Source organism: Ascaphus truei, chromosome 8, assembly GCF_040206685.1.
Source record: "Ascaphus truei isolate aAscTru1 chromosome 8, aAscTru1.hap1, whole genome shotgun sequence".
In the NCBI taxonomy this organism is placed as follows: domain Eukaryota; kingdom Metazoa; phylum Chordata; class Amphibia; order Anura; family Ascaphidae; genus Ascaphus; species Ascaphus truei.
Window position 1 is genome coordinate 3,952,937 of NC_134490.1, and position 8,741 is coordinate 3,961,677.

Consider the following 8,741-nt stretch of genomic DNA (forward strand, 5'->3'; position numbering starts at 1 on the left):
AACACACGGGACATACTATTATAACACAGAATGGGAATAAGTGCTTCAGACATAACCTGCCCCGAAGAGCTTACAATCTAAGTGTGCTGACAACGTGTTCCCCCTTTCTTTCTCACTCTCCCCTCCCTCTCTCCCCCTTCTCTCATGCTCCCATCTCTCATTCTTCCCCTCTTCCCCTCTCTCACACTCCCCCTCTCTCACACTCCCCCTATCTCTCATCTCCACACTCCCTCACTATCTCTTCCATAAACCCTAATTGTTGAGGGGGGAGTTTTTGCCTCTGGGGGAGTTAGAGGTTACTGTTTATTCTTCATTATCTGTCATTGTTTCTGCTGGATGAAAGGCCAAACACTCCTGGCTGCAAAATTAGTACCGGATTTAGCAAATAAAGATAAACCGCCCGGTGCTGGAAACATTAGAGATTTGTATTTATTGTTAGTTTGATGAATTCAGTACACATTTTTGCATCGACATTGCATCGTTTGGAGCCAAAGGAAAGTGACACGCACGCTGCTCCGGCTTTGGGGCAAAGGAATGGAGCAGATGTTACATTGCGAAACAAATATAAACAGAAGAGAAGGTGTTAAATGGTTGTGTGCACCCGGTCATACCCAGTATGGATTTATATTGCATCCTACTAATTCCCAGATGGGTTCTTAAGCCTTCAATACAGCAGCGGCCAACTCCAATACTTAAGGGCCACCAACAGGTCAGGTTTTAAGGATATCCCTGCTTCCGCACAGGTGGCTCAGTCGTTGACTGCACCGTCTATGCTGAAGCAGGGATATTCTGAAAACCTGACCTGTTGGTGGCCCTTGAGTACTGGAGTTGGCCACCCCTGCTCCAATAGGTAATAATGTGGCTGTGTGAATTGGGATAGCTGCAGGTAGAAGGTCCTTCCGTGGAGGTGCAAGCACTGGTTACCTCCTCACTCGGGGGGTCCCGCAGCTCTGCTCAGACGAGGAGGGCTGTGGTTAAAGCCGCTTATTCAAGGACTTTATCCCTTTTTTTTAGGGTGACGAGATTTTTTTCCCGTAGATATTTGCCGCCCTGGAAGGGCAGATGAGTGGAGTAGCCGCCTCCTCTCCCTCGCTGCCGCGCGGCTTAAAGGACTGAGGCCGGTTCTATACTGCGCGCGTGTGCTACGCCGTGCGCACGGCAGCTTTAGTTGGCTGATGTTAGTCAGCCATTCTATAATGGTGCCGCGCACGGCAGTGAGAGTGGAACCGGCCGACAGGGGGATGAAGAAAAGAATCAGCGCCACTACTGCCGCTAAAAATGTGTGTGTGTGTGTGTGTGTGTGTGTGTGTGTATGTGTGTGTGTGTGTGTGTGTGTGTGTGTGTGTGTATGTATGAACAATGTTATTAAAAAAATTATTAAAGTATTTATTTCGAAACTTATTTAAACACACACACACACACAGACACACACACACACACACACACACACACACAGTACACACATTTTCAGCGGCGGTAGTGGCGCAAATTCTTTCTTTTCTTCATCCTCCCCCATGTCGGCCGGTTCCACTCTCACTGCGTGCGCGTGCGGCACCATTATAGAATGGCTATAATATTCTGCACCCCCCTGCAGTTACGCACCCCCCCTGCAGTTATGCACCCCCCTGCAGTTACGCACCCCCTGCAGTTACGCACCCCGCCTGCATTTCCGCACCCCCCTGCAGTTACACCCCCCTGCAGTTCCGCACCCCCCTGCAGTTACGCACCACCCCGTAGTTCCGCACCCCCCTGCAGTTCCGCCCCCCCTGCAGTTCCGCCCCCCCCTGCAGTTCCGCCCCCCTGCAGTTATGCCCCCCTTGCAGTTACGCACCCCCCCTGCAGTTCCGCCCCCCCCTGCAGTTCCACACCCCCCCTGCAGTTCCGCACCCCCTGCAGTTCCGCACCCCCCTGCAGTTCCGCACCCCCCTGCAGTTCCGCACCCCCCCTGCAGTTCCGCACCCCCCTGCAGTTACGCAACCCCCCTGCAGTTACGCCCCCCCCTGCAGTTAAGCCCCCCTGCAGTTCCGCACCCCCTTCAGTTCCGCTCCCCCTTCAGTTCCGCCCCCCCTTCAGTTCCGCCCCCCCCTTCAGTTCCGCTCCCCCTTCAGTTCCGCCCCCCTTCAGTTCCGCCCCCCTGCAGTTATGCCCCCCTGCAGTTCCGCCCCCCCTGCAGTTCCGCACCCCCCCCCTGCAGTTCCGCGCCCCCCCTGCAGTTCCGCACCCCCCTGCAGTTCTGCACCCCCCTGCAGTTCCGCACCCCCCTGCAGTTCCGCACCCCCTGCAGTTCTGCACCCCCCTGCAGTTCCGCACCCCCCTGCAGTTCCACCCCCCCTGCAGTTCCGCACCCCCTGCAGTTCCGCACCCCCCTGCAGTTCCGCACCCCCCTGCAGTTCCACCCCCCCTGCAGTTCCGCACCCCCTGCAGTTCCGCACCCCCTGCAGTTCCGCACCCCCTGCAGTTCCGCACCCCCCCCTGCAGTTCCGCACCCCCCTGCAGTTCTGCACCCCCCTGCAGTTCCGCACCCCCCTGCAGTTCCACCCCCCCTGCAGTTCCGCACCCCCTGCAGTTCCGCACCCCCTGCAGTTCCGCACCCCCTGCAGTTCCGCACCCCCCCTGCAGTTCCGCACCCCCCCTGCAGTTCCGCACCCCCCCTGCAGTTCCGCACCCCCCCTGCAGTTCCGCACCCGCCCTGCAGTTCCGCACCCCCCCTGCAGTTCCCCACCCCCCCCTGCAGTTCCCCACCCCCCCTGCAGTTCCACCCCCCCTGCAGTTCCGCACCCCCCTGCAGTTCCGCACCCCCCCTGCAGTTCCGCACCCCCCTGCAGTTCCGCACCCCCCTGCAGTTCCGCACCCCCCTGCAGTTCCGCACCCCCCTGCAGTTCCGCACCCCCTGCAGTTCTGCACCCCCCTGCAGTTCCGCACCCCCCTGCAGTTCCGCACCCCCTGCAGTTCCGCACCCCCTGCAGTTCCGCACCCCCTGCAGTTCCGCACCCCCCCTGCAGTTCCGCACCCCCCTGCAGTTCCGCACCCCCTGCAGTTCTGCACCCCCCTGCAGTTCCGCACCCCCCTGCAGTTCCACCCCCCCTGCAGTTCCGCACCCCCTGCAGTTCCGCACCCCCTGCAGTTCCGCACCCCCTGCAGTTCCGCACCCCCCTGCAGTTCCGCACCCCCCCTATAGTTCCGCACCCCCCCTGCAGTTCCGCACCCCCCCTGCAGTTCCGCACCCCCCCTGCAGTTCCTCACCCCCCTGCAGTTCCCCACCCCCCCCTGCAGTTCCCCACCCCCCCTGCAGTTCCACCCCCCCTGCAGTTCCGCACCCCCCCTGCAGTTCCGCCCCCCCCCCTGGCAGTTCCGCGCCCCCCCTGCAGTTCCGCACCCCCCCCTGCAGTTCCGCGTGGGATAGCGAGAGAAATGTTGACCCTTGCTGCCTCATTAACTGTCAAGCGTCCTAATTATGTGTGTGGGTGCTGGGGAGAGGGGGGAGGGGGGGAGTCTGTGTGAGTATGAGGTGTGGGAGGGGGGGTCTGTGTGAGTATGAGGTGTGGGAGGGGGGGTCTGTGTGAGTATAAGGTGTGGGGGGGGGAGTCTGTGTGAGTATGAGGTGGGGGGGGAGTCTGTGTGAGTATGAGGTGGGGGGGGAGTCTGTGTGAGTATGAGGTGTGGGGGGGGGAGTCTGTGTGAGTATGAGGTGTGGGGGGGGGGAGTCTGTGTGAGTATGAGGTGTGGGGGGGGGGAGTCTGTGTGAGTATGAGGTGTGGGGGGGGGGAGTCTGTGTGAGTATGAGGTGGGGGGGGAGTCTGTGTGAGTATGAGGTGGGGGGGGAGAGTCTGTGTGAGTATGAGGGGGGGGGGAGTCTGTGTGAGTATGAGGTGGGGGGGGAGAGTCTGTGTGAGTATGAGGGGGGGGGAGTCTGTGTGAGTATGAGGTGGGGGGGAGTCTGTGTGAGTATGAGGTGTGGGGGGGGGGAGTCTGTGTGAGTATGAGGTGGGGGGGGGGAGTCTGTGTGAGTATGAGGTGGGGTATAAAGATTTTTTTGAAGGCCAAACAGCAGGAGAAATATATATTGGCGGCAGCCCTGACTCGCTCGTTATTTACAGCGGCGGGTACCCCCCAGTTTTGGAAGTTTGCTTCCTCTCCCGCCCCTCCTCATGTTATATTAACTCCCTGACATTGTGCCGGAGTGCTGTATTGTACAAAATGCATCATTTTGTTCCGTATTGAAATGGCTTGTAGTCTCATGCATTAATAAACACACAATTAATAATACATGGGGAAAATATATTGCATTTGCACATTTGGCTAGAAAGCAGTGGAGGAAGTTAATGCAAAGAGAGCTTTATGCCGGAGCAGCACTTGGGCGCTTTTTGATAAGTTTGCCGTGAGATGCACAAATAGAATTTCAGACAAATAGATTTAGTGCGCGGTTACTCGGTGAGTGAGAGCTCCCCCGGGAGCAGCGCAAAAAATACTCTATTAATTATTTCCTAGGGACCAGATAAATGTTCGTACTAATTATATTACAGGCTGAGCGTTCTGACACTTAAAGGTTACTGGTTTACGGGAAGCCTCTTTGTCTTAAAAGACTGGATACTGAAAGGCTCTGGGCAAAGAAAGAGAGAGAGAGAGGGCATCAAAGGGAGTGTGTGCAGGAACACAGGCTGGCACCCCACATCTCCCCGCACAGAGGAGGCTACTTAACCCCTTCGGGCACCTGTGACCTATTTGTAAGGAAAGAATCAGAGTCCCATTAAGAAATGAAGGGGCCAGGAGTTAATTCACGTTACTCTGTGCTAAAAAAAGATATAGGTTTGCAAATACCGTGTCCCATCCACAAACACTCAGAATTCACTCAGAGGACAGTTCTAGTTACTAAAGCAAGGATGGCCAAATCCAGTCCTCAAGGGCCACCAAACAGGTCAGGTTTTAAGGATATCCCTGGTTCAGCAGAGGTGGCTAAATTAATCCTGCTTCAGCACAGGGTTCTCAATCAGTCCTGCTTCAGCACAGGTGGCTCAATCAGTGGCTCAGTCTTTGACTGAGCCACTGATTGAGCCACCTGTGCTGAAACAGGAATATCCTTAAAACCAGACCTGGTGGTGGCCCTTGAGTACTGGAGTTGGGCCCCACCTGTTGTAAAGTCTCCTAGCTGCAAAACACAGCACGATATTTATCCAACTATTCCCGTTGAGTTGGAGTTTGGGAAATGTCCTTTTTGCATTGGGTTTTTGGCACACTTGGAGATTACTACTTAAGTCTAAAATAACCCCTGTGAATTTTGAACATTTTGGTATACTGTATGTAGCCGAGTCCCCCTACCCTGCCTCCGGTGCATGATCGGTAGGTGGGGGCGGCCATTTTGCAAGTCGCGCGTGCGCAGTACGGCGAGGTGCGCATGCACAGTGCAGGAGGCAGCGACAATCTTAGGATAGCTCTGCACATGCAGCTGCCGACTACATGTCCCAGAATCCTCTGGGGGAGAGAAACACCACCTGGGGCTGTCGCAGCCAATAGGACTCTGAAGAGAGAAGGAACAGGATATCTTCTGCGCGCAGAAATCCCGCGAGTCAGTCTTCCAGGAGCGGCAGAGAGGACGGATGCGTCCACGGTGCCAGTAGCCCCTGGACTTGGCCAGAGCTCTGCCCGTAGGTCCCAGACAGGCCCTGAGACACTAGCGGAGTAGTATTGTAGGGAAGGCCCCGTATAGGGACTCTTCCCCCTCCCAGTACTGTTGCACTGGTGACCAGACAGCCACGCGGTGCCCTGCGGCATGGGACCAGGTTACGGGCTACAGCGACATTGTGGGAGACCCTCTGGCTGGAGATCACACGGCGAGGAGGATCCGGACCCCTTAGGAGAGAGGGGATTTGTGTTGGAGGCCCCGCTGCGTGGGACCCGCTCCAACTCACTACGCCAGGTAGCACCTGGGTACTGGAGTACCCAGGCAGGTACCCAATGTGCACCTACATCCACAGGGGGTAGTGCTACCTCACACTTGGTTGGGATTTGCTGGGACAGAATGCCAGGACTATTGGTGCAATAGCACCCTCAGTACTTTGGGGGAACCACCATGTGTTGGGTCATTGGGTGTATACTGTGGGTACTGTTATTGCAGTTATTGTATGTGTTAGTATGTGTATACAGTAAACCTTAGTTACATACATTGTGTGGTGTATTATTCTTTACTGTGTATTGTTTCCTGTGAGGAGTCATCCCGCCAACGCTGGGATCCATCATAGGTGGAGGTGCTGCCCTGCAAGGAGAAAGAGATCACCACAGGCTCCCAGATGTGGAGGCTCAGGCCTCCTGTGAGCAAACATGTACAGCAACACGTGTAGTTACCCACGTAGTTCCCTTAGGCATAGGGAAAGGGGACTTGTGATGGTGAGGGGGTAACCAGGCTCACTAATAAAGGTTAAGCCCACTTGGTTGCCCCTGAGCTGTGTTTGGGGGGTCCTAGAGTGTCAGCTCTTGGACCTGCCTGTTGTACATGTACGGCTATGCAATGTATGTAAAATGTGCGACAATAAAGAATTTTTGTGTGTTTACCTTTCCAGGAGTGCTAGCAAGCAGAGATTAATGGGCTATGAGTTTCAGGGTATAAGATATATTTTATTAAAGCTGGTATGTTGTAAAATATGTTATACTTATACATTGTAACATAAGCTGGGTCCTTTTACTGCAGGACTCCACAGGGAGTTATGGGCTACACAGGGTGTGGTGCCACTAAGTCTGTCCTAAGTCCGTAGATCAAAGTAAGACTTGCTGCCAGAAGTGTGAACAGTGCAGGATGGCTGAGTTAAGTATCCAAGTCCTGGAATGATTACAGGCCATTCTGGCAAGTAGTCATCTCGCTAGACTGAGAGGCACCTGGGCTCTACATGACAAGTAGCCAAAATGGCAATTTTCGAGCATGCTCTTTTGCCATGCTTAGGTGCCAGGCGTCGCAAGACTGGCAAGCATGTGAATGGCTAGCAGTAACGTTCCCACGTTGCGGGGGGGACTGACTTTGCAAATGTTATAAAAAAAAGTTAGTAGGTAGCGCAGGAAAGACCCAAGACCGACCCAAAGAAGCCTTGCGGAGCTAGCTAGGAAACGGCCGCAGGACTTCAGAGCAGGATATTTTCCAAGTCCCACTTTCAGCACCATTTCCAGCGGAAAGCACGGCAGCGACCTTTAGGCTCAAGCCGATTTGAGTTCCAGGACATTTGGGGCTTTGTTCTGGTCATACAAAGGACTTGCTAAAGACTTTATTTCGGTCCAAGAAGTTTAGTTTTTCAGCCCAAACCCCCAGTAAGTGTATTTTCTCCTGTATTTTTGTAATCCACTGTGTGTATGTGTGTTTCCAAGAAATAAACGCAATTTATTTTACATTTTTGTTTTGTTCAATGCAATGATCCTGGTTATAAAGGTGTAATGTCCTGGTCTCCCGTGACAGGGTTACATGTATAAGTCCGCTTTACACGATGCATCTGAGATCTGACTCCAAAAGAATGTTCATGGTCCCCTGGTTTAACAAAGTATCCGGCCGCTCCTCCTTCTCTCACCGTGCACCCCACAACTGGAACAATCTACCGGAGACTCTCACAGCCGCCACCAGTCTAAATTCTTTCAAAACTAAGGCTGTCTCACATTTTAATCTGGTCTGTAATTGTAACATATATTAACTTTAACTGTTCATGCAATGTCTTGTATATAATGTATAACCCTGCTCACTTAATGTAACTATGTATTCCTAACCATGTATGTCATCATAACTCTGTGCCCAGGACATACTTGAAAACGAGAGGTAACTCTAAATGTATTACTTCCTGGTAACACATTTTATAAATAAATACTGTCTCCTACACTGTATGTATTGTGGGTGCCTCTGTGTCCCCTTTGCAACGTGGGATCTTATAGACACAGGATGTGTAAGTCCATTCCCCAGCAAACTGGGTAGCGATGAGTTGCTGGCTCCTTTCTTGCAGCGGAAGGGTTAAAGCCAGAAGAAATCTGCCAATTCAAGGGCTTTTTCCTGCATCCCCGGCTGCCAAAGAGATGGCGTTTCCATTGATTTCCCTGTCTAATGACTGAGAGAGATGTTATTTTGATTAATTAGGAAGTGGCCAACACATGGACCTCCCTCCCATCCCCTCTCCTGACATTTAAAGGCTGGTTGTTCATGTGGGTTGGGGGGATATGAACTGCAGATATTTCTTAAATGTTAAAAAGTAGGACGCTAGCGAGGTCGGGGAGGAAGGCGCCCATCGGAGCCAAACGCCTCGATTAGGAGAAGTCCTAGTTTTAAAGGAAACTATCAATTGAAATGTTCAGGCTGCTCTATTTTTCTAAATGATATGATTATGCAGGTACATTTAGCTGATATCTGTAAGCAGCATTTTCCAAACAAATGATTTTTTACGTGTCAGAAGGGGAATAAATGGGAAGAAGGGAGTTCAGACGTCGTGTTTTAGAGGAAGTCCGATAGAATTTTCAGATGATAGTACAGTAAGAAAAAAAAACTTTATGCTTCAGTGCAGCTGTTACACGTGGTAAGAGATATTAATCATTCTATTAAGAGATATTAATAGTTCTATTCTTTTGGATTATAAGTTAAAAGAGGAATGTGTATCATTTTATCTGGACAGGAGAACTATCCAGTGTTTGTACAACAGTGTTGCAGAATGGCGAGAGTGCATGAAAATTGATATAATATAATATATATTTTTTATATCAAAGGCAAAACGATATAGTCATTTAAA